The sequence below is a fragment of the Giraffa tippelskirchi genome, chromosome 6, assembly GCF_054371585.1.
Source record: "Giraffa tippelskirchi isolate mGirTip1 chromosome 6, T2T-mGirTip1v1.2.pri, whole genome shotgun sequence".
NCBI lineage: Eukaryota > Metazoa > Chordata > Mammalia > Artiodactyla > Giraffidae > Giraffa > Giraffa tippelskirchi.
The window spans coordinates 136,345,618-136,371,663 of NC_137280.1; the positions used below are offsets into that span (position 1 = coordinate 136,345,618).

The 26,046-nt window shown below is 40.3% G+C and overlaps 1 protein-coding gene across 4 annotated transcripts in view; it reads left to right on the forward strand.

The window, feature by feature from the left end:
• Positions 1–26,046, forward strand: part of LOC145508724 (uncharacterized) — an 885,448-nt gene that overhangs the window by 657,092 nt on the left and 202,310 nt on the right. The window contains exon 4 of one of the 4 annotated variants that reach the window (XR_014055563.1): positions 9,015–10,314. The exons of 2 other annotated variants lie outside the window; for them this stretch is intronic. The gene's annotated coding sequence lies outside the window, so the exon portion shown is untranslated. Of the gene's footprint in view, positions 1–9,014; positions 10,315–26,046 lie in introns of those variants that run through there. One more of the 4 variants, XR_014055562.1, reaches the window with a different exon arrangement.

Here is a 26,046-nt window from a genome sequence, read left to right on the forward strand (position 1 = left end):
AATGAAGCTACTGTAAACATTCATGTGCAGGGTTTGTGTATGTATGTGTATGCATGTGTATGGGGGGGCAATTAAATGTTTGAGGCATTTCTAACTTCATTTTTTCATTTTTATTTTCAAAATATTTGTTATTGTTGTTGTTCAGTGCCTGAATTGTGTCTGATTCTTTGTGACCCCATGGACTGCAGCATGCCAGGCTGTTCCCCTGTCCTTGACTGTCTCCCAGAGTTTGCTCAAATTCATGTCCATTGAGTCAGTGATGCTATCTAACCATCTGATCCTCTGCTGCCCTCTTCTCCTTTTGCCTTCATTCTTTCCCAGCATCAGAGTCTTTTCCAAAGTGTTGGCTCTTTGCATCAGGTGGCCAAAGTATTGGAGCTTCAGGTTCAGCACCAGTCCTTCCAATGAATATTCAGGGTTGATTTCCTTTATGATTGACTGGTTTGATCTCCTTACAGCCCAAGGGACTTTCAAGAGTCTTCACTACCACCCAACTGAGGGTATGATAAATGAAACAGCATCATACCTGTGTCACACACTGAAGAAGACTCAGAAAAATTGAGGTTCTTGCCTCAATTTGTACAGTTGTTGAAAGGCAGAGCTGAGACTTAAAGGTCTAACCCCTTTCTAACCCCAAATCTCTGTTCCTTCATTCATAATTTACATATTTTATAGCTTTCAGTAAATTATTTGAGGAAATAATTAAAAACTCTTGTATACCATCCAAACATTAGTTATTTTATTAAATCACAGCTTGTTGTTGTTCTTGTTTATCGTCTTTGTCACTGCATCTATCCCCCCCAACAAATCACAGACAATGAAAGAGTAATCTGCTGTATAAATTAAAAAGAGAACTACAAACATTACCCCTGTTTTTTGCTACTTCTCATTTTATTGCTTTACTTAGAGAATGCTGCCAAGACACCTTTTCTTCATGTTTTGCCATTACCCTTTATTATCCTTTGCCATTGCTTTCAGTAATTTTGGATGGTATATAGAATGTTTTAAACTGATAAATTAATCATATTTTTAAATTAAAAAGCATACTGTGTAGCCGTGATGCATTTACTGCATACTAGACACAGGGCTAAACCATTCACTTTCTTCATTTATTCCTCACAACCATCAGAGATAGCTTCTATTATAATCCCCATTTTACAGATGAGGAAACTGAGGTTCAAGGGAATTAACTTGCCCAAGAACATGCAGTGGGTAAGAGATAGGAATAGGACTCAAGATCTGTTGAAGTATTCTGTTTGCCACATTTTATTAATGATTTCCAGAGATGCATTACCTTCAAAAACAGAGTAGCTGTATAAGAGATAAAAGCCTGAAATTGAGTTTATGGGAGCAAGAAAGCTATAGTGAGGACGTGGCAATGCCACCAGACCTAGAGTGGCAAAACCAGACAAGTGTGTCCTGTAAACACAGTTACTGAACAAAAGAAGTTGAACCTAAGGAAAGAGGAAATAGTATGTCCCCCTGGTAACACCATCTAATAAGAACAGCAGCTGCTCTGGGGCACTGGCCCATTATGTTAAAGTGATAATGGTGCAATTAGTTCTTTCTTCATTTTCCCATGTTAACCCAGGGGTAAAATGGCACACTGAGCAAATATACTAAATTACATTAAAGTTCGTGTTCAATTTGAAAATCTTAGCTGCTGGCTGCAGAGAAATTAGCAGACTCTAGCAACTTTTTCTTTTTTTTAACTCGTACTCCACCTCCACCCTAATGAAAAACCTCAGCCTTAGCACTGATTGTTTTTATCAGATGCAACACAGGTTCCTACAGGCAACCCTGAGTTGGCACTGTGAGGTTTCCAGAGAGAACTCTTGGCATGGATTAGCAGAGTGAATCTTATGTAATAACCAGTAAATATTTCTTGGCAAGAATGTTGGCATAGTGCTGGGCATGAGGATGGTGGCCATTTATACCAAAAACAGTTTGCCTCTGGGATCCTGATCTAGTCAGCATCACTAGCATTATGAAGACAGTACCAGTGGGGAATTCAGAAGTGGGACTCCAGTGTCTTGGTACCCTATCTGTGCAGAAATCCAGCTGGGTTTCAGCTCAGTGATGATCATTGAACTCCAGAACTTGCCAAGTGTTTCTAACGTGTGGCTCTGTTGATCAAGCCAAAGTGGGGAGACTGAGGTCGTGGGCTTATTAAGGTCACATTTATCCATTTGACACATTTTTACTGATGACTTATACTAGGTGTCAGACACCGTTCTCCCTTCTGGGTTCAGGAGGAAAAATACCAAACAGTTTTAAACTCAAGGAAATCACGTGTGGGGTTGAGATAGACAAATATATACTGATGTGTGAAGTAGTAGAATGAATTAATAAAGGAGAGCCACATCAGCTTATTGAAGCATTGTTTTAACGTGGTCTTTTCCAGCTGTAAGAGACCAAAAATATATGTGTGTGTGTGGTGGGTGGGGTAGCACAACTTCTTCCCACATGTGTAGGAGCCTTTGAGCCTGCCATTTTGTCTAGAATTTTTTAAAAAACTTTTTATTCTACATTGAAGTATAGCTGAGGAACAATGTTGTGATGGTTTCAGGTGCAAAGCAGAGCGACTCGGCTATACATACGTCTGGCATATAGCAACAGCACAATAAACCATCAAGATATTTTTATTATTTGTACTGCTTCTGTTATTATCACATAGATGTGTGTGTGTGTTTCTCATTTGTGTTTGACTCTGCAACCCCATGGACTGTAGCCTGCTAGGCTCCTCTGTCCATGGACTTTTCCAGGCAAGAATACTAGAGTGGGTTGCCATTTCCTACTCCAGGGAGTCTTTCCCAACCCAGGGATCGAACATGTTTCTTGTGTCTCTTGCCCATTCTCCCCAAAATGCCGCTCCCATCCAGGCTGCCACATAACGTTGAGCAGAGTTCCCTGTGCTATACAGTAGGTCCTTGTTGGTTATCCATTTTATATATAAGTGTGTGCATATGGATCTCAATGGTCAAGGATTTGGTAAAAACAAAACACTTGTTTTTCAGGACTGCAAATGAAAGTTGCCAGACACAGAGTAAAACTGGCCTGTCCCAAAGAAAAGAGATTTGCCTCCTCCTAGAATGAGTCACTAGGGCAATGAAACCATGTATGTCTAAACTGTACCATCGGGTCTTTCCTCAAAGCACCCAGAGAGGAGATGGGCTCTCTGCTGAGGATGTGCATTGGGTGGGGTTGGGAGGTGTTCAGTGAACATGACAAGACGCACCTACGTTAAACACCGGTCCATCTTCAGATAGATCAGATGGTCATGGACTGTGAGCAATGTATTGGCAGCTGTAATGAACTGAAGACCAGACATCTCTCTTCTCTATTTTGTTGGTAATATGTAAGTCCCTTCTCACTTACTACCACCTCAGTGAATAAATGATTCCACTGAGGTACTCAAATGTGACAATTTAAAAATATTTTTCCATCCTGACATTCAAGGATTTGAAGTTAAAGTATTTTATTAAATTAAATGTAACTACAATTTAAATATTAAGTAAGAGTGTAAACATTTAAAAGAATATTTGATTTGGAATGACTTTAGATTTACTAAAAAGTTGCAAAGAGGGTACAGGGTACAAAGAGTGCCCATAATCCCTTACCCAAAGAACAGGACAGTGCTGATGGTCTTAGACTTCTGGCCTCCAGGAGTGTGCGAAATAAATTACTATTGTATATAAGCCACCCAGTATGTAGTTTTTTGTTGTCAAAGCCCTAATTGGCCAAGATACTATGCATATTTAGTTTATATTTTGTGTTATGACCCAGTATGCTATTATTGATATTGCGTGTTTTCCAGGTTTGGTCACTGAGAGTTCCATTAGTTTAGTTCTTATGTCCCTCTGAGGTGTCCTCATTGTTTTATTTCCTGAGCATTTTCTAACTTCCTGATACTACCAAATCTGTCAGGCTTAGCTCTTAATCTCCTTGCCATGGCCCTACAATCGGTCATTTCTTCAAGGAAGCTTGGTTTATTTTGCTGGAGGATGGTATTTTGAAACCAAGATCTTCTGGAGTGACATTGCTTGGTAGAGCTTGGTAGTATATGTACATATACTAACCCATGCACTTATCTGCAACTGTTTCTCTATCCATCCAACTGTATATGCATATTTAGCTACACATAAATGTGTACTGATGTACAACAAGGTTATTCAGTCTTCTATTCATGCAGTAAGTTTTCTTCCCAGTAATGAGAATTCTGGCACTTACCATCCATTTATTTATTTTTTTCAACCCCAGTATACATATAAAGAAGTTTCATGTGTCCCCATGATAAACAGCTTTGACAACTAGAATGCACTCTCTATGCATAATTTTTTTCTTTGCCCTTATAGTTTTCAGTCTAAACACACTTTCAAAGTGACTTAGGTCATCTCTATTTCTCCCTTCCTCTTATATTACAGTTATGTTATATATTTATATTATGTAGTTAGACTAACATTTTTAGTCTGTATTTTGGGAATCTCTTGACATTCTAGTTACTTATTTTTATTTTATAACTTACATACATCAGTGTTTATTCTTTGTGATGTAAAATTCTATGAATTTTGACAAATGCATGGAGTATGGAGTCATATGTTCAACACGACAGTAGCATATAGAACAATTCCATAAAATTTCCTCTGAAGACTATAGTAATTTAATATTTCATGCAACTTAATGTGAAAGAAATGTATCAAATCTTCCTGAGACAGATACGATATGTTGGCTCACTCTATACCTATCCAATCCCTCCCTGTCCCAGTTCTCCTTTGTACTCACCCATTTCTGCCTCCACTGCTTTTCAGCAGCCGTTGATCTGTTTTCCATGCTTGCAGTCTTGTGTTTCCTGAAATGTCTTATAAGTTGAAATCACGCAATATGCAGTTTTGGAGGTTTGCCTTTTTTCACTTATCAAAATGCCTTTAATATTTGTCTGTGCTATTGAATATATCAATGAACAATTTAATGGAAGCCATAATGGATGGAAGACTTGAGACTTTTCCTCTTTTTTTATGATACCATATATGTCTACCCTTAGGGACTTCCTGGCCTACCAATGCAAGAAACATAGGAGACGCAGGTTTGATCACTGGGTCAGGAAGATCCCCTGGAGTAGAGATGGCAACCCACTCCAGTATTCTTGTCTATGAAATCTCATGGATAGAGGATCCTGGCGGGCTACAGTCCATGGAGGTCACAAAGAGAGTTGGACATGACTGAACAACTGAGCACATATGCATATCCCTACCCAACATTTCAACATTTATGATTCTAGGGAGAGACTCAAAAATATGATTGATGTTTAAGTTTTCACCATCCTGAAAAGTAGGAATTTTAAGCCACATCTAAAATAATCTTGATAAAAGATGAATGCAATAATTTGATATAACAGTATAAAATAAATTTATCAGATATTCCTGAGACAGATAATATATGTTGGCTCTTTCTACACCTATCTGATCCCCTCCATCCTGATTCTTCTTTTTTGTCTGATTTACAACACTAGAGGCTTGTATACCTCTGTCTATATCCAAATTCTTTATCTATATCTATATATGATCTATGCTTCCCTTGCAGCTAAGAGTGGCCATAAAACAGTTCTTGTCCTTTGGTTATTTACGCATCTTTCTTTGCTTTTCTCTCTGCCTGGATTATGGACCTGGGGGTGTAGATGTTAGTTCAAGGTTCAGTAGCCATGTTAAGACAATGGAAACAAAAAGGAGAGCAAGAAGATAGAGCCTGATTCCCTGACAGCATTGGTGTCCTCTGGTACAAGCCCTGGGCCCCCTGAGTCCATTCTTGCATGGGATAAATAATCTTCTATGCATTTAAGCTACTGTTGTCTTGCTTTCTGTTTCTCACAGCCAAACACTATCCTAAATAATACATACTTTGGTAGTATATATGAGTTACTCTAGAACATTAAAAAAGTGACTAAAGATGTCTGGCAATTCAGTAAAATAATTATTTCTCTTTAACAATTTTGAACCCTTATTAATTGAAAATTACCGTGCCAAATCTTCCTGCAGGTACAAAGATGCCTTAAGTGATTTTTCTGTCATGAAGAAGGTTATGATGTAAAATAGTCAGTGTAGAGTATATCCAAAAGAGTTCTGGACTTGGAGTTGAGATCTGGGTTCAAAATATGCCTTTTAATTAGTCATGTAACACACCTTCTTTATTGATTTATTGCTGTGGTTTATTAACTCATTGTCATTCACTATGTGCTGAGCTCTTTATTATACTTGATCTTCACAACTATAAGCAAGACTTGACATTATTCCCCATTTTCAGGAAGCTGAGGCTCAGAGTAATAAAATGAGCATTCAGAGTCGCATGGTTAATAAACAGCAGAGCTGGATTTCAAATCTCAGCCTGTCGAAACCCAAACTTTTCCACTGTTAATATCCTTATCTGTAAACTGGCTATGGTTATATCACTCCTTCCTGCCTCAGAGAGTTTTTTTCAAGACTAAGAAGAGAATGAGATTGGGGGCTGGAATTACTTTTTTTTCCTTTTAGCCATAAAATACTGTAGAATTATAAGGTGTCACAGTCAGACCTGGCACATGACATATACTAAAAAATGAATTTAATGTAAGATAGAGATCAATGTAAGAGATCAATCAAGTGGAAAAAAAGGAGAGATTAATTCCGAAGTGATGGCAATTCAATTGTATCTTCAAAGATGGCTAAGACTTGGAGCATCTGTGAAGACCATTAAGTGGGCATCAGGTCTTTCCATCATTTCCTCATCTCCTGCTATACCAGAGTCATCAGTGGCATGAGCTGCTTCTCATCCCTCTTTTCAATGCTCACTGTACAGAGCACAGGCCTTAGGCAAGGTGTGTGCCAGTGGTGTTGTAGTCGAATTATTCTGATTAGGGATGCTTTTCTTTGGCAAGATTTCTTAGCTTCTTAAGGACAAATTGGTAATAGTTTACCTTCTAACTTTTTTACTTAGAATCTTCTCAAGTACCTCTAGTAGAATCTCAAGAATCAAATTCCAGATCTCAGTTCAAACACTACAAGAACCTCAGAGACATTTTGTCAAGTGCTGTGTTAATTCAGGAACAAAATGTTGAGAAATGTCATCAACAAAATGGAAAATAAAGATTAAGTTTAGACTCTTCCATTATATCTGTGTTGTGGTAGTTCTGGGACTTTTATGTCGAGGTCATCCAAATACATGAAGAAAATGGGGAAAATCCATAGCACTGAATGGTCCAATTCATTCATGCATCCATTTTGCAAACATTTATTGAGTTCCTACTATGTGTCAGGCACTGTTACAGGCAGTAGGGATACAGCAGTAAAAAGAAAAACTCTTGGTGGTTGGTACGTTATTACCAAGTAGCTGGCTACTTTTCTCTTAGTCCTTTCCCCTCACCCCCACCTTAAAAAGGCTCTTTGCAAATCATACTTAGTGCCCTTATACAATTAGCTTTATTGAGAGTAAGAATCATGGTACTTTTTATCTGGCTATTCTGTTGTGCCTAGCACAGAGTATCGGTGTGTGTGTGTGTGTGTGTGTGTGTGTGTGTGTGTGTGTGTGTGTGTGTGTGTGTGTGTGTGTGTGTGTGTGTGTGATATACGGTGTGTGTGTGTGTGATATACAGTGTGTGTGTGTGTTATACGCTGTGTGTGTGTTATACGGTGTGTGTGATATACAGTGTGTGTGATATATGGTGTGTGTGTGTGTGTGATATACGGTGTGTGTGTGTGATATACAGTGTGTGTGTGTGTGTGTGTGTGTGTGTGTGTGTGTGTGTGTGATATACGGGCAGTGGGGAAGTAGCACGGGGGTGAAACGAAAATAGGCTCTGGAATCAGAATGAAAAGAGTTCTGGATCCAAACCTTCAGTTAATGAAGTTCACCTGATTATTACATAAGTTATCATGTAGCGTCTTGGATTGTTACTAAAGATAGTAATTAGACTTCTTACAAGTCTGACTTACAGCAGACTGGCTCCCTGGGCTGTTTACTATAGATAAGGGCATTGGTTTCCCGGGCAGGTTGCTGCATGTTGTGCATCAGAATTCTATTTTTATATATGGTCCTGCCTTGTCCAAGTATATAATCAGTCTCTCATAACTTTTAAATTTCTTTAGAGCTTAGTGTTTTCTAATCTACATACTGACATTTGTAGGGCTGTAGTCAAGATAAAATGAGTTACTCATGTAGAGCTCTTAGAATCTCACTAACAGAGAGTGAGGGCTGAGGAAGTATTTGCTACCTTCGTTCTCTACAGCTTACTCCAGAGGCTGTGATCCCAGGCAGCTACACCAAAGGTTCAGAAACTCTCTAAGAGCACAGATAAGCGCAGAGTTTATGGGAAGTGGCTGCCAGCAGCGGGCTGGTCATGACATGTCTCAGTATTTTCAGTGGCACAGAGGGACATTACCAGGATATGAGAATTACTGTTAATGGAGATCAGGGATTTGAGTTGGAAAAATAAGAGTTCTGCTTAGTGTTAATTACTTACAGCTGTGTAGCCTCGGGCACGTAGCAGCTAATCTTGCCCTCGTTTATAAAATGGGGATGACATTACCATCTCTTAGTGAAGGTTAACTAAATAATACATACAGAGCACCCCACATAGTACCTGGCAGAAAGTAAGCACTGTGTAAAAGGTAACTTTTTTATTGTTATTATCATGGACTCAGCCAGAGGCCAAAGCCACTCTTTTCCTGGAAACGGAAAGCTCCCATAAAGTAGAAAGGTCTGTCCTCTTGGGTTATCATCATTCTAGGCCCGTCTCTCTGGTGCTGGCAGTGTATGTGCACTAGGCGTACCCCAGGTGTTCATCACTGAACAGAATCTTTGTGCCTGAAGCCCAGAACCATGCATGTTTACCATTCCCAGGTGATTTTGTACACAGTGGGGCTTTGAAAACCATCCCTACAGTCTCCTGTTGTTCCCCTCTGTGCACACGTGTTTCTCTGAAGCAATCTTCCATCCTCCTCACACCTGCTGTAACTTATAGGAAACTCACTCTTCTCCCTTTACAGAGTAGAGAGGCTGCTGTCAAGAGGACAGCATCAGATCTCTGACCGGGAGGTCGGCGTCTCTTCTCCTGGTTTGGGGGTAAGTGCTGGTCAGTCCTGTTCTGGGCTTGCTGATAGACATGTTTTGCCAAGATAACCTACCCACCTTTGGGCAGGTGGGCAAAGGAAAGACTGAATGTTTCTGGGAGCAGAATGAGTTTTCAGTGAGAAAACTTTGTAGCTGACAGAATTTTCAAAATGCTTATATCTTTTAAAATTATTTATTTATTTATTGCTGCACGAGGTCTTCCTTGCTGTTTGCAGACTTTCTCTAGTTGCGGTGAGTAGGGACTACTCTCTAGTTGCGGTGCATGGGCTTCTCACGGCAGTGGCTTCTCTCGTTGTGGGGCACAGGCTCAGTAGTTGTGCAAGGGCTTAGTTGCTCCACAGCACGTGGAATCTTCCCAGACCAGGGATCGAATCCATGTCCCCTGCACTGGCAGTTGGATTCTTAACCGCTTGACTACCAGAGAAATCCTCAAAATGCTTATATCTGTGTGTCCTTCAGATTTGGAGAGCTAGTCAGGTCTAGAGCACAAGGACTCTACTGCCAAGGAGGGCAGAGCTGACCGCAGGCAGTGCCTCCCTTGGCCTTCACTGAGAGAGTGAGGCTTTTGGGGGTATGTCTGAGTCTGATGTCCTTGGACTCAGGTCAGCTTTGTTCCAGGATCCCAGGCAGCACGGGTGAACCTAGACTCAGGGGAGCAGGTATCTAGAGCTTAGCATTAGCTTGGGCCTATTTCTATTGGTTTCTGGCACTTGAGGGTCTCCCTAGCGTTTGTTGGGTCTTCCACTCCTGTTTGAAAAGTCAGGAGCCTTGCAGGAGTTGGAGTGGTCTTGCCTTGTGCTGGCACATGGTGAAGGTTTCATTGATGAGGGATGTCTGGTGTCAGTTTGGGGAGACTGGGAAGAGAAGGCAAGCATGAATGATCCAAGGGCTTTTATTTTGCGTCTCTGATGGTACCCTCTTTCCCTAGAGGTATATGTGTGAAAGCTTGTTAGGTGAGTTTTGAAAACCAGCTGTATCTCTAGGTCATTCAGACAGAACCTGGTCTATTACCCCTGGGTTCCACTGTCAGGAAGACTCTGCACTCCACTGAAGCTTGGACTCGGGCTGAGAGTTACAGTCCACAGGGGACTGAGGGAGAGGAAGGGGTTAACTGGGGCATCATAGATGCAGTAAGTTCCAGTGGCTGCTTTTCAGTCACTAGTAGAAACTGATGGAAATAAGAACAAGACTCCTGTGGCATCCAACTCTGTGACTGTTCTGATTTCTCCACATTGGAGGTGGCTCTTGCCCAGTTCCCCTGCTGTGTCCACAAGTCTGTTCTCTATGTCTGGGTCTCCATTCCTTTCCTACAATTAGGTTCATCAGTACTATTTTTCTAGATTCCATATATTTGTGTTAATATAAGATTTTTCTCTGACTTACTTCTCTCTGTATAACAGGTTCTGGGTTCATCCAGCACACTACAACTGACTCAAATTCACTCCTTTTTATGGCTTAGTAATATTCCATTGTATATATATACCACACTTCTTTATCCATTCATCCCTTGAAGGATATCTAGGTTGTGTCCATGTCTTAGCTATTGTAAATAGTGCTACAGTGAACATTGGGGTACATGTGTCTTTTTGAATTATGGTTTTCTCAGGGTATATACCCAGTAGTAGGATTTCTGGGTCATATGGTAGTTTTATTCCTAGGTCTGTTTTTTTTTTTTTTTTAAAAGAATCTCCATACTGTTCTTTATAGTGGCTATATCGATTTACATTCCCACCAACAGTATAAGAGGTACTTTTCTCCGCATTCCCTCCAGCATTCATTGTTTGTAGATTTTTTGATGATGGCCATTCTGATTGGTGTGAGGTGATACCTCACTGTAGTTTTGATTTGCATTTCTCTAACAGTGAGCGATGTTGAGCTTCTTTGCATGTGTTTTTTGGCCATCTGTGTGTCTTCTTTGGAGAAATGGCTGTATTCCTGCTGTTTTGGGGAAGGTGGAGATTCTCAGGAACTGGGCCACTGCCTATTTTTTGGCCTTTTTTAGTTCTGCCCTGAAAATGTCATGGTGTGAAGGGAAAGTGATTTTTTGTATTCTAATGAAGGTGTAATGAGCTAAAGGTCAGCGACCACACTTTTCTCTTGATATCAGCTGGTTGCTGCCAGTTTTTATCGCATTCTAAGTGCTGTTCCCTTTCTGCATTTCTCTAGCAGCTGTGCCCCACCCCTTTCGCTCCTGTCTCAGAGGGCAGGAATCACCCAGGAGCCTGGCCTGGGATTTCTGAGGGAAAAGGTATCATGTGTTCAGGTTCAGAGGAGAGAGGCTCATCCAGCTTCATGATGTGAGGGGAGTCAGGTTCTTGCCATCTCTGTGGGAAATTATTTTCGTTTTTTGAACCAATAAACAATTGAAGCCAATAGGCTTCTCTTCTGTGTTGGCAGAAGACCCGGCCATCTGTGTGGCATAGCCTGAGGGCACGGGGGACCAAAGCTTCAGAAAATGTTTAAGGGAGACCTGGGGAGAGAGAAACAGAGAGGGGGACCTGGGCCGGGGGCCAGCAGTTGTGAAAAGACAAAGAGGCTGAAGGGGCTGAAATGAAACAGGCCAGGAAGAGTTAAACAGTGTCTGAGAAGGAAGAATGTGACAAGGGGTTGGGGGGGGCGGTCTCCTGAGGCTGGATACTCAGGAGGTAATAATTCATCCACCCACATGGGAGATGATTGAGAAAATGATATCGTGAGCTGATAAAAGTGGAAAGACTGGCCTGAATGAATAAGGAAACATGAATTGGAAATATTCTCACAAATCTATATGTTCCTATGAATATATGAAAGTTGGAGAGAAATTATTGTGTCTTTGTTCCAGGAAGGACCACACTATGACCAGCAAATGGGCATAACTGATGGAAATTCATGTTACTTGTCTTCACTCTCCTGTTTCTATTCTTGGGAGGGAAAGGGAAAAAGAATAGACTTTCTCCCACTCTTTGGTTATAGGAGAGAGGAGAAGAGGTCTTGCTCTTTCTCAACTGTGTTTGAGAGGGAGAGTGAAGTTAATGAATAAATGCAAAGATGAATTTGCTGTCAGTTTGACTACCTTCATACCACCACCCGGGGAGGTATAGGTATGTTGGCTATTCAGCAGAAGTTGTTTGCAGAAGTGGCATTAGAAGGGCAGGTGGGTGGTTGCAGTGCTCTGGGGGAAACTTGAGAGGCTGGGTTACCAGATATTGACCAGACTCTTTTCAGAAGTTTTTTATTTTTTTTTCTTCACCTTGTGGAAATCACACCTTTATTCGCAAATACACCTCTTCAAGAAAAACTTCCGCAGAGTCCTCTCACCCTAGTTTGATGAGGCAATTTACCATACCTCTTCTCCCTAGCTTGTGGCAAAGCCAAGCAGAAGCCACCTACATTTTTATTCTTGTTTATGGTACTGTTTGACTTGTACATTATGTACCTATATCTTTAGATATAAATACTGTTTTGTTTTTCTTTTGTGTGTGTGAATGTGTTGTGCTAATAGGAGCAAAAAGATAACTCCTCTTAAGAACATAGATGCAGGTTTGGGGATGATAACAGTGGAACAGTCCCTGAGCCCTGGAAAGATTTATTGAACTGAATTCTCATTAAGTGACCAAGTCAAAGATATGTGAAGAGCTTCTCCACATTAATAACTGCTAAGTTAAGCCAGGGAACATTGAACTGATAGGTAGGTCACCCCTTAGTCAAGTACATTTCTTTTCCTTCCTTAAGGAAAAGAGAAAATAGTATAATAAGACTGAAAGGCCATTTATAAAGGTCAGATGCAAAGTAAGTGAAGCTTTCTTTGCAACTGAATTTCTTTTTCAAGTATGTTAGGTACAGCAAATAAGTAATTTAGCTTGAGGTTTCACAAATGAAGATGACAGCAAAGGTCATGATCTTTTCTGTTCTTATGATGTGCCAGGAAGAGGCAGTTTGTCTCTCAGAAATTGTGCCCAGGAATAAAAGGAAGGCTAGAGACAGTATTCTGTATTAAAGAATTCAGACTCTGAAGTTAAAATTAGCCTGGTTCTATTTAGCCTGGGGAATCAACTTAAGGGTTAAGCTAAGATTGAATCAAGGTGAAAGATTGGAGTCAATTTTTCCTTGAATTTTTGCTCTTTCAAGTTTGCTTCGAATAGCAGTTTCTGTCATACTTTAGATACCCACATGGGAATCTGCGGGTTAAATGCTTTAAAATAACATACACACTTTTTCATCAGCACTCTTATACAAAGCCCCAAATTGGTAACTTGTTAGTTATTTTCTCTGTATCTGTGCATGAAGAAGTACAACATGCAGACAGACTGCAGTTTCAGTGATTTCTAATGAGAGAAGAGTTCAAATTTCAGCTTCATGATCTACAAGGAGCAAACCAGCCTGGAAAGGCCATGGCTTAGAAAATGATCTTTATTAAGTAATGGCAGAGCATGAAGTTATTGATCTCAGTTTGGAATTGCTGTCTTCTAGGCAGGGTGCAAGTTATCATCAACATTTTTTTTAATTAAAGTATAACTGCTGTACAATGTTGTTTTAGTTTCTTCCGTACAATGAGGTAAATCAGGTAGAGGTATAAATCCCCTCCCTTTTGAACCTCCCTCCCACCTCCCCCCATTCCATCCCATCCCACCCTTCTCAGTTCAGTCCAGTCGCTCACTTGTGTCCGACTCTTTGCAACCCCATGAACTGCTGCATGCTAGGCTTCCCTGTCCGTCACCAACTCCCGGAGTTTACTCAAACTCATGTCCACTGAATCCGTGATGCCATCCAACCATCTCATCCTCTGTCGTCCCCTTCTCCTCTCGCCTTCAGTTTTCCCAGCATCAGTATCTTTTCAAATGGGTCAGTTCTTCGCATCAGGTGAAAGTATTGGAGTTTCAGCTTCAACATCAGTCCTTCCAATGAATATTCAGGACTGATTTCCTTTAGGATGGACTGGTGGGATCTCCTTGCAGTCCAAGGGATGCTCAAGAGTCTTCTCCAACACCACAGCTCAAAAGCATCAATTCTTCAGCTCTTCACTTTCTTTATACAACTCTCACATCCATACATGATTGCTGGAAAAACCATAGCTTTGACTAGATGGACCTTTGTTGCAAAGTAATGTCTCTGCTTTTTAATAAGCTGTCTACCTTCTGGTCATCACAAAGCACCAAGCTGAGCTCCTTGTTTTATACAGTAGCTTCCCGCTAGCTATCTATTTTACACACTATCGACATTTAAGGCTGATTTCAGTTGGGTGAATTCTGAAGATTTTATGACATATTTATAAATCATAAAATGGTGGAGATAGTAAGGAAAGAAACAGCATAGAAGTTAGAATTTCTGTATTTGGATTCCAGACTTGCTGTTTCTTTGCTGTTGTTCATGAGAAAATAGTTTACTTTTAGTTCATTCTGTCGAGTCTAAGCTTTATGTTTCTGTCTTTGTTTTTACCCTGTAATCACTAAAACATACTATGTCTCAAATGAGCATACCTTCTAGTTCAGCCTTTCTCTGCTGCCCTAAAATTCTTTGTCACCCATCACTTTGGTACTCAAAGTATATTCTGAGAACCACTACCACTGACCTGAGATGTTTATTAACATAACTATTTCTGGGGCCCACCTCTCTCCTCTAGAAAATAATTTCATGAGGAAGTAAAGGGTGGGTAAGCAGCCATAGGGTTTGCATTTTTAATGAACCATATCCCAGACAATTATATTAGACTCTCAGAGGTAGAACCACAGGCATCAATAAACTTAAAAGATTTTGCCTGGTGATTCCATGTTATAACCCAGATTAAAACCTATTGCTCAGAAATTAGCGAAATAGGTTCTCAGTGTATGTTTGATAAATGGCTGTCCTCTGAGGTTCTCCAGAAATGTCAAGGATGTACGATGTTATTGTTTAAAGCATAATCTCACATTCTCTAAACCCCTTTGTGTTTGACTGAAGAGAGAAATGACGTTGTTTTGTGTGATTGAAGGATACTGTATAACCTCTAAAAGGAGGATGGAGAGAGAGTGAAAGAGCTAGAGATTTGAAGGTAGGAAAAGGAAGGGTGGCTTTGAGGGTAAATGTCACATCTGTCAGTGTGATCAGCATAGCTGAGGTCTTTGTGGAGGGTATATAGAGAGCAGAGATTCCAGAGCTCCTGGGGGATTTTTCCCCTCCTGTTAGGAATTACCAGACCCCTTGATTCAAGGCTGTGACATTGCCTCCAGCAACTTGCTAATGCAAAAGGACTGTTTGACTAAGAGACTTGACAGTTTTGCCCTCAGGAACTTGAGTTACCAGTTTGTTTTCCAAAAAATTTCCTCATGTTACTCAGCCACTTAAGGACATGTGTTTTCTTGGCAATGACATTCACATTTTGCATGAGATGGGTCCGAAGTAAATTATATGTGATAGCGTGCAACCTGAATTCTAACTTGCTAAGTCCTTACATTAAAATCTACATGATACATATTTTTTAGAAAAATGTTCCTAATCTTCCTTTCTTGCTTTTTATATACCCCATACCAGTAAAATGTCTCTGTCATAGAATTTAAACTCTATGAGAATATACAAAAAGAAATGTTGGTATTAATATAATCACTGTGCTGAGAGTTTATACTATGCATGAAATAGAGGGCATCTGTGATTTTAAAAACAAAATAAAACCAATGCCTAAAACCTTTGAAAAATGATTTCCCACTCTCATCTCTGTCCCTCTCCTTATGGACTTCTCTAGCAGTGTACATGTCTGTGCTTGGGAATCATGGCCTTGGCAAGTAGGTATTAACATTAATGAGTATGCTGTGTCTGTCAGTCCTGCTAGGACAGAAAACAGTATTGATAGTCATGGTGGTAGGCAGAATAATGGCTCCCCAAAAATGTCAACATCTTAATTTCCAGTACCTGTGACTATTTCTTTCCAAGGCCAAAAGGATTGTGCTGATGTGATTAAATTAAGGATCTTGAGACAGGAAGATTATTCTGGATTATCTAGATGAGTCTAATGTAATCACATGAGGGTTTTTTTTTTTTTATTTGTTTATTTTGAATTGGAGGATAATTGCTTTACAGTGTTTTGTTGGTTTCTGCCACAATCAACATGAATCAGCCGTAGGTGTACATAGGTCCCCTCTCTCTTGAACCTCCCTCACTCTTCCCACCCCATCCCACCCTTCTAGGTTGTCACAGAACCCTGGGTTGAGCTCCCTGCATCATACAGCAAGTTACCACTGGGTATCTATTTTACCTATGGTAATATATATGTTTCAGTGCTACCCAGTCCCTACTGTCAAGGAGTGTAGAGCCTAGCAATTTTTATGACTTTGATCTGCTTATGTTAGACACGGACTGCCTTGTTATAAATTCACATGGATTTGGAAAGAAAACTTGATGTCCTAGTAGCTTTTTTTAAATTGGAGAGTAATTGCTTTACACAGTTGTGTTGGTTTCTGCCATATAACATCATGAATCAGACATAAGTATACATACATACTTATATATATGAGGATATATATATATAGATGTATATATATCTCAGTGTAGTTTTGATTTGCATTTCTCTAATAATTGTACTGCTTGTTTTTTGGGGGTTTTTTTGATGCCTATTTTCAATACAGATGGAAATGTTACCTTGCAACTCAAAATGAGAGTCTGAGAAACTGAGGATGGGGGCAATTTGATATTCAGACACAATATGATTCTCTCAGGAGAAGATGGGGTGCTATTCTAGACAGCAGTGCTACGGATGAGCTGGTAACATGGAGGAGAGTTTTGGAAGCAGTGAGATGATGGTGACACAGCAGTGACCCTGACATGGCATATGTGTAGATATATGAGAAAATGAAAGTGTTAGTCACTCAGTTGTGTCCAACTCTTTGTGACCCCATGGACTGTAGCCCACAGGCTCCTCTGTCCATGAGTTTCTCCAGGCAAGAATACTAGAGTGAGTAGCCATTCCCTTCTCCAGGGGGTCTTCTTACCCAGGGATCAAACCCGGGTCTCCTGCACTGCAGGCAGATTCTTTACCATGTGAGCCATCAGCGAAGCCCTATACGTAGGTATATGTATACACACATTTACGTGTATATGTAAACATATGCATACATACATATGAGAGAGTCAATTCTTAGTTAGGTTGATAAGAAGTCCAGTGTCCAGAGCCCTCAAGAAGGAGAAAGCAGTCTGGGGCTCTCCAGGAGAAAAGGACAAATGTTCTTTTCTGCGTTGCTTTGTCTTAGTTAGTATAACAATGTATCTTGCTCAAGGACATGTTTCTCCTTCACAAGAACCTTCTGACCAATCCTGTCATCTTAAAATGTTTATTATGGGAGTGGGTCTGGTAAGATCTTTCTATTGTTCATTCTAATCTTGTTAATTTAAGATGTATGTTGTCTGAAAAAAATATATAAGGCCTTGATAACACCAGCAAGGGGGGCATTCTCCGTCCCCCTTCTGCTGTCTATGTCAGAAGCTTTCTTTGTCCCTTTTCTTACTTTACTAAAACTCTACTACACAAAAGCTCTTGAGTGATCGAGGCTTGTCCCTGGTCCCAAAGCTAAATCTTCTTCTTCGGAGGTCACAAATCCGGCATCGTTCACTGTAAGCTATCACATGTACCTGTATATATATATATTTATAATACAAAGGCATCCTGAGTATTAAAAATGACATTTCAATCTATAAGAAAGAAAGTCAAAATTTATAATCTCATCTCCTAGAGACACAACACTTCTGTGTGTCTTCTGGTCTTTTTTTGTGGCACCCAAACTCCTCACATAATCACCCTCATTCACTAAAAGGCATTTTGATATCGTCGCCAAGATTGTCATTTTCTAATTAGGTAACGCTGAGTAGAGTTTGATTTCCTCCATGTTACAGGAACCTAGTTACTTAACCTTTCTAAGATTTCCTCAGCTGTATGAGGAATACAACTACTATGCAAATAATACTAGGAAAGTTGTCCCAAGGAAGAGCTAATATCATGATTCTCAGTCTTGACTGTGCATGAGAGTCACCCAAAATCCTTGAAAAATTCTGATCACCCCACTTCCTCAGAGTGCTGACTTCATTGTATTGCCCTGGCTTGTCCTGTTTTTTCTAAAGTGTTCTCTAGATGACTGTGATGCAAAGCACTGCAATAATGTGTGCAAAGCTCTCAATACTTAGAACTCAGAAAGGCATGGGCACCATTTTTATACTGTGTTTTTTTTTAAAAGAAAATGAATTAATAAAACACGCTCTCACTGTATTTCTGTTTTTCTGTATGATGTGTAGTTTTTATTGCCAAGTATGTGTCACTATCTTCTTTATCAAGTTCCATGGCTGCTTCGTATTCAGTAGTATCGTGGCAGTCCAGTTTACTTGATTAGCTGTACATTAGAAATTTCAGTCATTCTAAGTATTCAACTATTTTAAAAAGTATTGCAAAGAGTCTTGTGCTTATAAATCTTCACAGCTGTTCAACTATTTCCTTAGGAACTGCTGGCTCAGAGGGTACATCCATTTTTGAGGCTTCTGAACATTGCCAAATTGCCCTGTTTAATGTGATGATCAATATCATTTAGGATGTATTACAGCTACAAATAAGAAAAAGCTTAGTTCAAATTGACTTAAACAATAAAGGAGATTTATAGGCTCAAATAACTGGTAAATCTAGAGATTAAGTGAATTTCAGAGCTAGTTGGATTCAGCATTTCAATGATACCATCAAAGATCTGTCTATATCACTTCATCTCTTGCCTCAGCCCTGTTCCATACCAGTTTTTTTCCTGTGGTCAGAATAAGGCCACCAATAGTTCCTGGGGCAGCAAGCTTCTTCATCCGGATACAGTGTAATAAATGTCCCTTTAAGATGTTTTCCTAGAACAAGGAAGCTTAAAATTTCAGCAAACCCATGCCTCCCTCTTATTGGTCCAATTTTGATTAATCAGAGATGAGAATATCCTAATCAGTTTATGCCTGAGTCACATATTTTACCCCTAAGAAGGATGGAGTAATCTTCTCTCACAGCTACTTGGGTGCAGAAGGGAGGCTTTGATACCTTGAAAGAAGGAAGAGCATAGAAGAGAAAATAGATAACCACAGTGACCAAGATCAACAAAATTCCAAAGAGAATGACAGCAAGATGCTTCTCAACAAAGTTGAAAAGAGGGGAAGAAAGTGAGTTGATGACAAATGTGTGTGCTGAGTTATTTCAGTCATGTCCAATTCTTTGTGACCCTATGGACTGTAGCCCGCCAGGCTCTTCTACCCATGGGATTCTCCAGGCAAGAATATTGGAGTGGGTTGCCATGCTGTCTTCCAAGTGGTCATCCCAGCCCAGGGATCGATCTCATGTCTCTTATGTCTCCTGTAATGGCAGGCGGGTTCTTTACCATGAGTGCCACCTGGTAGGGTTATGTTGGATTAATAGCTGTCTTACCAATTGTATCAGTTCTGTCTGCCTCTAGCATTTGGTAGCAAACCAGTGTGGATTTCAGGAGAACAAGAATGTCTATTATTTTTTAAGCCAATCATTGCACCCTTTTGCCTCCTAGCACTGTACAGAGCACCTGTTTCCATATATGTTAAATCCATTTAATATGTCATCAACACAATTCCTGGAATGGTAAGTGCTTAACTTTTGTTTATAAAATTAGAGTTGTGTGTTTTTAGTTGTTCAAGGAATATTCAGCATCTGTTCTCACTCTCTCATCCACAATCTAAACTGTAATTTTCTTGAAGTACAAAAATAAAATTTCGGTGTGTGTATGTGTCTGTGTAAGTGTGTGTGTGAGAGAGAGAGAGAGACTGACTTGTAAATGGCAATGGGTCCAAAAATACTCCATGTGTGATGAATTATAACTTTCTAGTGACGGTCGCAGGGTTTAATAGGTCATTGGTTCCTAATTAGTGCCTATGGATGAACATACTCTTTCATTTAGAGACATTCAGCTAAGGAACGTTCCATTTCTAGCAGCACGTAGACTAAAACCCTCCTTACCTTCAGTTGGAGTCTGGATATAGACATCTGGAAAGATCATGCATTGATTTACTTGAAAAACATTACCTGTGTGGCCAAGTTCTAATTGGATTCCATCTTATTATGAAAGAGATTGTACAATGTTTCCTCTGGTGGTGTCCGTCTGGCAATTCCCCCAGTAACATTCTGCCTTGCTACCATTCTTTCAAACCCAGACCCAGAGGAGTCTGGGATGTGGAAGTATTAACATTTAGATTAATTTCTCATGGCAGTTAGGTTATTGGATTTCTCCCTCTTGCCAACACTCCTTAAACTGCTGTAACTATCAGTCTCCAGCGGACCTCTTAAATAGAAAGCATTGGTGGAATAATGTCTACTGAAAAGGATTGTATCAATTCTGTCTACCTCCAGCATTTTGTACAAAAACATTACACTGAAATATATTTGCAAAACTGTCAGTATTTGTATTCCAGGGAACTTTGAAAGATCTTTTAGTCCTTCCTCGACTCTAAGTGGAACAGTTGCTCGGCCAGATTGGAGATGTAATTGTCATGACATATGCGAAACAAATTGTCCTCTTGTGCTTAAATCAAACATATATTTAAAGAATAAAATTCTTTTAAAAATCAGGCTTGGAGAAAATTGTGAACTTTTAGTTTTGGTATTAGATGAATTATTCCCTAATGTATAGTTGAAATTCATTTACGTGTAATGAGTATAAATTTCATTACATATATCCCAGTAAAAGAAATACCACATCAATTCATTTCTCTGTATCAAATTAAACTCTGAGACCCACCTTTCCATCTGTTAATTTTTTAAGTACCTTCCCTCTCCCTAATTTTACTCAAGGACCAAATTATCCTGTATGTCTCTGGGTCATGGCCAAAGAACATTCATGAAGTTCAGCTCACCATGGTCATGTAGGGAGCTCACTGTCCAAACTTGATGACTCACTGGTGGGGGGTGACTCTGCCACTGGGGACTGAGTGTGAACCTGCTGACAATTTATGACAGCTCCTAAGTAATGATGAAAGTGTCACTAAAATGGTAACAAAAGAATAGACTCTTCCCTCAAACATGTCTAATGGTATTGCTTCTCAATATTTAAGACACATAACTGCAGACACATAACTTGAGCAGTGCAGTGATAACCAGATATTAGAGCAAAATTTAACTGCTAGAAGAACAAAATAGTGAGAAGATAGTCGAAAGACTGCCGATTCTTAAAAAGCTTTGCTCTTCCACCAAATCAACAGGGTAGGTCTTACCTGCCAAGTTAGATCCTGAATACCTTCACCTGTTCCTCTTTCCCACTTCATCCTCACCCTTCACTGGGCCTCTAGTGAAGGACGTGTAAAAATACAAGCTACTAAATAGGTATAGGACTCTCTGCTTACAGAATTGCCTCCCTTAAAAGGAAATGCCAAACCTGTTTTCTTCTTCCACATGAAGAAGCTCACTTAAGAATTCAGTCTGCACTGGCCATTTGTGGTTGTCCCCCTAGTAAACATGTGCACCATTGCCATCAGCTTCTGATTCTTGTTTGGAGATCCATGTTGTTCCAGGGAAGCTGATATGATCCTCGGAAAATCCTGACATCGATCATTATTCACTGTGAGCCTTTTGATGGGCAAGAGATGTTCTTACTCATTTCCAGCCTCTGTCTTAGGTTCTGTGTACTTGAGCCTCAGGGGTGGGATTTTCTCAGTATTCCTGTTCCTCCTTCTGGGCTGCCAAATTCTGCCCTGTATCAGAGAGTCTTGTTTGAGAGCAAGTTTCCTACCCCTCTTTCAGTGGTGATGATTTAGGACTTCAGTCGAGTTTCCTGACATCCCCTTAGTGGAAGGTGACTCTGGCCTGGGACTGGGAGGTGAGAGTTTCACACCCTTTTGTAGAAGGAGATTTTTCTTATTCTGTTGAGATTCCATTCTTACTTATCCAACTGAGAAAAAATATACATTTTATAAAATTTTTTTAAAAATTTGCTTTTGATGAGATTATGGCAAAACAGGCTTTCTTCAATGTTGCTGGGCAGAGTTCTAATAGATCTGACCCCAATGGAGGGGAAATTTGATGACATCAAAGAAAATTATGTATTGTCTCAGTTGAAAATTGAGAAATGCCTTTTAGGAATCTATTCCTAAAATATGCTAGAACAAATATGAAGCAACATATGTGCAGGATTTTTTATTGTACCATATTTATAAAACAATGGAATCACCTGGTTAAATAAATGTGTCTATACAATAGAGTGTTAAGCTGCCATATAAAAAAATGCAGGAAAAAACTTGAGGTATTGTACATGACCACGTATATAGAGACATCTCTAGGCTAGATGGTCAAATGGAAAAGTAAGAATGAAAGGAAGGGAAGTAGATGAGATGGTTAACTTTATATGATATCTTGGCTAAGCTGTGGTGCTCACTTGTTTGGTCAAATACAATCTAGACGTTGCTGTGGAGGCATTTTCTAGACATGATTAACATTTATACTCAGTTGACCTTAGTGAAAGTGAAAGTCACTCAGTTCAGTTCAGTTCAGTTGCTCAGTCGTGTCTGACTCTTTGCGAACCCATGAATCGCAGCACGCCGGGCCTCCCTGTCCATCACCAACCCCCAGAGTCTACCAAAACTCATGTCCATCGAGTCGGTGATGCCATCCAGCCATCTCATCCTCTGTCGTCCCCTTCTCCTCCTGCCCCCAATCCTTCCCAGCATCAGGGTCTTGTCCAATGAGTCAACTCTTCACATGAGATGGCCAAAGTATTGGAGTTTCAGCTTCAGCATCAGTCCTTCCAATGAACACCCAGGACTGATCTCCTTTAGGATGGACTGGTTGGATCTCCTTGCAGTCCAAGGGACTCTCAAGAGTCTTCTCCAACACCACAGTTCAAAAGCATCAATTCTTCGGCACTCAGCTTTCTTCACCGCCCAACTCTCACATCCATACATGACTACTGGAAAAACCATAGACTTGACTAGATGGACCTTTGTTGGCAAAGTAATGTCTCTGCTTTTTAATATGCTGTCTAGGTTGGTCAAAACTTTCCTTTCAAGGAGTAAGTGTCTTTTAATTTCATGGCTGCAATAACCATCTGCAGTGATTTTGGAGCCCCCCCAAAATAAAATCAGCCACTGTTTCCACTGTTTCCCCATCTATTTCCCATGAAGTGATGGGACCAGATGCTGTGATCTTAGTTTCTGAATGTTGAGCTTTAAGCCAACTTTTTCTCTCTCCTCTCTCACTTTCATCAAGAGGCTTTTTAGTTCTTCTTCACTTTCTGCCATAAGAGTGGTATCATCTGCATATCTGAGGCTACTGATATTTCTCCCGGCAATCTTGATTCCAGCTTGTGCTTCTTCCAGCCCAGAATTTCTCATGATGTACTCTGCATATAAGTTAAATAAGCAGGGTGACAATGTATAGCCTTGACATACTCCTTTTCCTATTTGGAACCAGTCTGTTGTTCCATGTCCAGTTCTAACTGTTGCTTCCTGACCTGCATACAGGTTTCTCAAGAGGCAGGTCAGGTGGTCTGGTATTCCCATCTCTTTCAGAATTTTCCACAGTTTATTGTGATCCACACAGTCAAAGGCTTTGGCATAGTCAATAAAGCAGAAATATATGTTTTTCTGGAACTCTCTTGCTTTTTCGATGATCCATCAGAAGTTGGCAATTTGATCTCTTGTTCCTCTGCCTTTTCTAAAACCAGCTTGAACATCTGGAAGTTCATGGTTCTCATATTGCTGAAGCCTGGCTTGGAGAATTTTGAGCATTACTCTTCTAGCGTGTGAGATGAGTGCAATTGTGCAGTAGTTTGAGCATTCTTTGGCATTGCCTTTCTTTGGGATTGGAATGAAAACTGACCTTTTCCAGTCCTGTGGCCACTGTTGAGTTTTCCAAATTTGCTGGCATACTGAGTGCAGCACTTTCACAGCTTTATCTTTTAGGATTTGAAATATCTCAGCTGGAATTCCCTCATCTCCACTAGCTTTGTTCGTAGTGATGCTTCCTAACGCCCACCTGACTGACTGGCTCTAGGTGAGTGATCACACCATTGTGGTTATCAGATCATTAAGACCATTTATGTACAGTTCTTCTGTGTATTCTTGCCATCTCTTTTTGATAAATTCTGCTTCTGTTAGGTCCATACCGTTTCTAGCCTTTATTGTGACTATCTTTGTGTGAAGTGTTCCCTTGGTATCTCAAGTTTTCTTGAAGAGATCTCTAGTCTTTCCCATTGTAGTTTTCCTCTATTTCTTTGCATAGATCACTGAGGAAGGCCTTCTTATCTCTCCTTGCTATTGTTTGAAACTCTGCATTCAAATGGGTATATCTTTCCTTTCCTCCATTGCCTTTCGCTTCTCTTCTTTTCTTAGCTATTTGTAAGCCCTCGTCAGACAACCGTTTTGCTTTTTTGCATTTCTTTTTCTTGGGGATGGTCTTAATCACTGCCTCCTGTACAGTGTTATGAACCTGTGTCCATAGTTCTTCAGGCACTCTGTCTCTCAGATCTAATCCCTTGAATCTATTTGTCACTTCCACTGTATAATCATAAAGGGTTTCATTTAGGTCATACCTGAATGGTCTAGTGTTTTTTCCTACTTTCTTCAATTTAAGTCTGAATTTGGCGATAAGAAATTCGTGATCTGAGCCACAGTCAGCTCCCGGTCTTATTTTTGCTGACTGTGTAGAGCTTCTCCATTTTGGCTACAAAGATTATAATCAATATAATCAGTATTGACATCTGGTGATGTCCATGTGTAGAGTCTTCTCTTGTGTTATTGGAAGAGGGTGTTTGCTATGACCAATGCATTCTCCTGGCAAAATTCTGTTAGGCTTTTCCCTGCTTCATTCTGTACCAAAGGTTAAATTTGCCTGTTACTCCAGGTATCTCTTGACTTCCTACTTTTGCATTCCAGTCCCCGATGATGAAAGGACATCTTTTGGGGGTGTTAGTTCTAGAAGGTCTTGTAGGTCTTCATAGAATCATTCAACTTCAGCTTCTTCAGCATTACTCGTTGGGGCATAGCCTTGGATTACTGTGATATTGAATGGCTTGCTTTGGAAACGAACAGAGATCATTCTGTCATTTTTGAGATTATACTCAATTACTGCATTTTGGACTCCTTTGTTGACTATGAGGGCTACTCCATTTCTTCTAAGGGATTCTTGCCCACAGTAGTAGATATAATGGCCATCTGAATTAAATTTGCCCTTTTCAGTCCATTTTAGTTCATGATTCCTAAAATGCCGACATTCACTCTTGCCATCTCCTGTTTGACCATTCTAAGTTACCTTGATTCATGGACCTATCGTTCCAGATTCCTATGCAATATAGTTCTTTACGGCATCAGACTCTACTTCCATCACCAGTCACATCCACAACTGGGCACTGTTTTCATTTTTGCTCTGTCTCTTCATTCTTTCTCCACTCTTCTCCAGTAGCATATTGGGCACCTACTGACCTGGGGAGTTCATATTTCAGTGCATATCTTTTTGCCTTTTCATACTGTTGATGGGGTTCTCAAGGCAAGAATACTGAAGTGGTTTGCCATGCCCTTCCTCAGTGGACCATGTTTTGTCAGAACTCTCCACCATGACCCGTCCATCTTGGGTGGCCCTACACGGCATGGCTCATAGTTTCATTGAGGTAGACAAGGCTGTAGTCCATGTGATCAGTTTGATTAGTTTTCTGTGATTGTGGTTTTCAGTCTGCCCTCTGATGAAGAAAGATAAGAGGCTTATGGAAGCTTCCTGTTGGGAGAGACTGACTATGGGGGAACCTGGGTCTTCTTTTGATGGGTGGGCTGTGCTCAGTAAATCTTTAATCCAATTTTCTGTTGATGGGCAGGACTGTGTTCCCTCCCTGCTGTTTGTACCTCTAAACTATGGTGGAAGTAATGAAGATAATGGTGACCTCCTTCAAAAGGTCCCATGCATGCACCTCTGCACTCGCTGCCCCCCAACCTGCAGCAGGCCACCACCAACCCATGCCTCCACCAGAGATTCTTGGACACTCACAG